Source organism: Salvia hispanica, chromosome 4, assembly GCF_023119035.1.
Source record: "Salvia hispanica cultivar TCC Black 2014 chromosome 4, UniMelb_Shisp_WGS_1.0, whole genome shotgun sequence".
Lineage (NCBI taxonomy): Eukaryota > Viridiplantae > Streptophyta > Magnoliopsida > Lamiales > Lamiaceae > Salvia > Salvia hispanica.
In genome coordinates, this window is record NC_062968.1 from 44,573,537 (window position 1) to 44,579,306 (window position 5,770).

Consider the following 5,770-nt stretch of genomic DNA (forward strand, 5'->3'; position numbering starts at 1 on the left):
CCCTCACTCTAGAATTCCTTCTCTCGAATGCAAATTATCTAGGTGTTGTTCATTCTTTTATCAATCCTAATTAGGTATCTCTCGATTACTCAAAACTAGGTCAACAAACCCAATTGGTAGCTAAGCAATTGAATTGAAAAGGTACAAGAACGAAACAAAGAAATCACAAGAGCAAAGGTAATCAAAAGTCCTTGAATTAATCAAAAGCGTTCATTGTAGTCTTCACCAAAACTCTACGAAAGATTTAGCTACTCATATTCAATACAAATCCACAAGAAGAATCCATAGAAAGAGAATTGAACATAGTAAACTAATAAAAGTACTCCCAAGGGTGAATTGAATGGCAAATCGTCTTCGTCTTCAAACTTGTTGATGAATCGGACTCTTTGTCTCTTCAATCTGCTCTCAAAGGTGGAAAAACTGTTTCTGGGCGTGGGGAAAAGTTAGGGTTCTAAATTGAGTTAGAACCCCTTTTATACTCGGAGTGAAAATCAGGGCAATTAGCAAAACACCCGGTCGGGTGATTTGTAGGTAACAAAACACCCGACCGGGTTTTCTTCCCGAAGCCCGCTGTTTTGCAAAACACCCGACCGGGTTTTCCGCGAGATGGAAAACACCCGGTCGGGTTTTCCTCCTGGAGTCCACAAGGCCACTTCAAAACACCCGACCGGGTGTTCCGAGAGATGGAAAACACCCGGTCGGGTTTTCCTTCTGGAGAACTCCTCGAATTTCAGCTTCGGCTCGTTTCAACCTGTTTTCATCACAAAACTACGATAAACCCATCAACTCACCTAATTAGTGTATATAAGGTGAAAAACTTGTATTTAACATCTTAAATCAATAAAAGCACTCTTTAATCACCCATAAAACTCGTGTTGATTTTCCTTTTTCCTTAATTCACTCTGATGTTTGGGGGCCCGCACCTTTTACTGGGGGGCAGGATCTTAGATACTACTTAGTTTTTGTTGATGACTGCACTCGCATGACTTGGGTATATTTCATGAAACAAAAATCTGAGGTTTATATACATTTTTCACACTTTTTTAACCTTATCAAAACCCAGTACCAGTCTTCTATAAAAATCTTGAGATCAGATAATGGGAGGGAATTCGTTAATTCAGCCATGAAACAATTTTTTCAAGAAAATGGTCTGATTCATCAAACCAGTTGTGCCTACACTCCCGAACAGAATGGTGTAGCCGAAAGAAAAAACCGTTCCCTCCTAGAAATGACCCGCTCTATGCTCATTGAATCAAAAGCCCCAAAACACTTCTGGCCCGAAGCCATTGCCACCTCAGCCTATCTCTTGAACAGATTACCCACAAGTATCCTCAAACACCAAACACCACTCCAAGCCCTATCCTCCTTCACCAAAATTCCACCACCTTTAACTCTTGAACCGCGAGTCTTTGGGTGCTCCGTTTTTGTTCATACCCCAAAACATGAACGAACCAAACTTTCTCCTTGTGCAATTAAGTGTGTCTTCGTGGGATATGGGGTAAACCAAAAGGGGTATAGGTGCTTTTGATCCTAAAACCAATCGAATGTTTGTCACGATGAATTGCAATTTCCTTGAAACCGAATACTTTTATACCCACCTTAGCAGTCAGGGGAAGAATAGTAGTAAGGACCCGCTAAGTTGGATATCAGCGCCGATGCCAACGCCAAGTAATCCCGAAGTGGGCCTAACAGAGGCGGCAATAAGCGATTCCGCTGAGCAAGTCTCTGAAGTAAGACAGTCTGTTCCTGAAGGTGACACTCAACCAACTACTTTCCCGTTGAGGCTATCCAATGTAAGTATTGATAACCCTGTTCCTCCAATTTCCTTTACTACTGATGATGTAAGTGTAGCGGAAGAAGAAGGCCCTATTGTGGAAAACACAGATGGAAACACTAGTGAAGAAGTCAAAGGGATTGACCCCGACACAGGGGGTACATTCTTCCACATCGGGAGAACAGGGGAGTTCCACCAAAAAGATATACACCTGAGAGGATTAACAGGAAGGCTCGCTACTCTGTTGCTTGCCTAGTTACGAGCCATCTGTCAGAAATGGCTCAAGCATATGAGAAGGCACTGTATGAGGAGGAAGAGATCCCACAGTCATGGGAAAAGGCTATGCGACATAAGCACTGGAGAGAGGCAATGCAAAAAGAAATAGATGCACTGATCCGGAAGAGCACTTGGGAAACGTGCATCTTACCTAATGGGAAGCGACCTGTAGGATGCCGATGGGTCTTCACTATCAAGAGGAGACTAGGCGGTTCAGTTGAGAGGTACAAAGCACGGCTAGTCGCGAAGGGATATACTCAGACATATGGGGTAGATTATTCAGAAACTTTCTCCCCAGTGGCCAAGATGAACACAATTCGAGTCTTATTGTCTGTGGCGGAAAATAAAGATTGGTCACTGCATCAATTCGATGTGACGAATGCCTTTCTTCATGGTGAGCTAAAAAAAGAAGAAGAGGTGTATATGGAGGCCCCTCCAGGATTCGCAGCAGACTTCAAGATAGGAGAAGGATGTAGGCTGAGGAAAACTTTATATAGGTTGAAGCAGTCCCCAAGAGTATGGTTTGGAAAGTTCGTCGGGGCAATGATTAGTTATGGATATAAACAGAGCAACTCCGATCATACTCACATTTTGAAGAAGAAAGGAGATAAAATCACTTGCTTAATCATATATGTCGATGACATAAATATCACAGGTGACGACTTGGAAGAGATTGAGAGCTTGAAGAGGAATCTGTTTTGGGAGTTTGAGATGAAGGACTTAGGGGATCTCAAGTATTTTCTTGGGATCGAGGTGTTAAGATCACAAAAAGGGATTTTTTTGAGATAGAGAAAATACATCCTGGACATCCTTGCAGAAACGGGTCTCCTAGAGTGTAAACCGGCAAATACGCCTATAGCGGTTAATCATGGATTGCAGATTAATGATAAAGCCGAGTTGACCGATCGAAGTCGATATCAGCGACTAGTTGGAAAGCTTATCTACTTATCGCATACTAGGCCAGACATTGCCTATGCCGTAGGGGTCGTGAGTCAGTTCATGCATAAACCACAGACGGACCATATGGAAGCAGCGCTCAGGATTTGCCGATATCTGAAAGGGACAACAGGACATGAAGTGATTTTCTCTAAGAGTGATAATCTTGACATTCATGGATACACCGATGCTGATTGGGCGGGGAATCCTAATGATAGAAGGTCAACCGTCGGGTACTTTACCTTTGTTGGAGGTAACTTGGTGACTTGGAGAAGTAAAAAGCAGAAAGTGGTCGCCCTCTCGAGTGCTGAGGCAGAGTTTCGTGGAATCAAAAGTGGACTGACTGAGATAATGTGGCTAAGAAGACTGATGAAGGAACTCAGCTTAGCTCCTAGCAGAAAGTGTCGACTATACTGTGACAACAAGTCCGCAATAAACATCTTAGAGAATCCAGTTCAACATAATCGAACCAAACATGTTGAGGTAGATAGACACTTTATCAAGGAAAACATTGAAGGAGGCATTGTAGAGCTGCCATTTGTTCGCTCAGAGGATCAGCTTGCTGACATATTGACAAAGGCAGTCAACAAGAGGGTTTTTGAAGATGTTCTTTGCAAAATTGAGTATTGGAGACCCCACTACTCAATTTGAGGGGGAGTGTTAGAAAAAGGAAAAGATATTAGCTTGGAGATCAAGAAAGCTTGGAGGACAAGAAACACATTAGCTTGGTGCCCAAGAATACTTGAAGCAAAAGTTACACCCTATTTACTTGTTTGTAATCCCTATCTAAATGGTGCTTTATACAATGAAATTATCATCATATTCTACACAATTGTTTCTTCCCCTCTTCCTTTCCACAATGTTTTCTGCATGATAAAAATAAGCACTCGGGGGCCTCTTAGCAAAAAACTCATCATAGCCCAAACAATTATCTTTCGACCTAGAGCAGAGTCAAAACATGGCAGAAGAAGAAACCGAAACCAAACCCAAACTCTCAGACGACCAAAAACTGAGAGTAAGCAAGAATGTTACTGTCGCTGTAAAGCTCAACGGAACAAATTATTCGATATGGGCGTGGCTAATGAAGATCCAGATTGGAAGTAGAAGGGTACTCCGACACATCAACGACAATCCACCACCACCCAAACCAGAGGCGGTCGATTACACGGAGTGGGAGGAGACAGACTTAATCGTCTTCTCATGGATTCTGGACAATATGGAAACTGATATTGTTATCGATTTTTCCCACCATCAAACTGCGCAAGCACTATGGGAGAGCTTAGCCGTGACGTTCGAAAGCACGTCCGATCCCTTCCTGCTCTTTGATCTGGAAGAAAAAGTAAGGAACATTATACAAGGGGAACAAAGCCTTGAGACATATTGGCGTCACTTACATGGAACATGGATTGATGTAGATCGATGCCAAGAACTGATGGGGTTTGGTGCCCCTTGCACAGCGGAAGACTTGTACAAAATAAATAAATCAGATACGGATCTATTTGACCGATTATGCGATTAATCAATTCACATGTTAAACAGATAATTGCATGTTAGAACGCAAATAATTCATGCTCATAGAAAGTAAATCCTAAACATGAATACTACGGTTTAAAGTTACCGATTTGATTCTCCAAATAATCGACGATTGCTTGCGCCTTCTCCACGTGATGTCTTCAATACTAGACCACGGATCTTCTGACTGGTTCCCGAACTATATCTTTACGGGGACTCGAATAAAGAAGACAGAAGAAATCTTTTTGGGAAAAGGAATAGAATTCGAAAATTCCTACAGCTGGGGAAGCTGAAATTTTCGAAAATTACAAATAATGAAATTGTGATCATTCTGTCTCCTTTATTCTCCTATTTATATTAAGTTCCTTTTGGGCCCAGACAGGGATCTATGGAAGGTTTTGGATATGGGCTCGCCCAATTAGCTTTTTACTAATTAAATTGAACCCACAATTTAATACAAGCTTGTATTGGAATATTACGAGCAGCCACTACATAAGTAATATTGCACTCCCCATCCAAATCCGAAATTACAAGTAATCCGGGTTTCCATTATATATATTATTTATTTCCCGCGCTTAAGATATAAATGTCCATTAATTAATTAATGTCTGCTATGGACTTAATTAATTAACATGTTATTAATTCCAAGAGTGGACTTAGCAAGAAACACTTATTTATTATTCATAGAGTAATAAAACTCCAACTGGCCAGTTTCCGAATAATAAAACCTTGTTCAAGCTCCTCTTGAGGACATTATCAAACGAGACTCACCTCGCGCACGATTCAACATAATAGCAATCCTAGCACCGCTAGATATTAATCACCACTACCCAATATATCAGGATTATTGGGTTGCGAAAAACCCGCACCATTTGATAAGTCAAAGTAGTGCATAATCAATACCGTATGCTCAATGCTAACGTATGTAGATTAAGAAATAGTATTTTATCAAGACCTAGTCTTTCAGTAGATAGCATAAAGATACGTCTTGCTGTTAGATCCATTCAGTGTTATACCACACCAACGTCATCTTATTTCAAGTAAGGCTTAGAAATAATCGGACTGACATTGCAACCTTTCACGATAGGTAGTCTAAGCCTATCTAGGTTGTGAAATTCTTCTTTTTCTTTTGCAAAGCATTGCATAGAACCGACTGTGTTACCTTAAAGTGGACGACGCCCACAACCATTCTACTAAGCAAAAGACTTAGACTTTGTTTGCTTCTTATACATTTAAATGTTTATAAAACATCTTATAAATGCATAAGCAAAC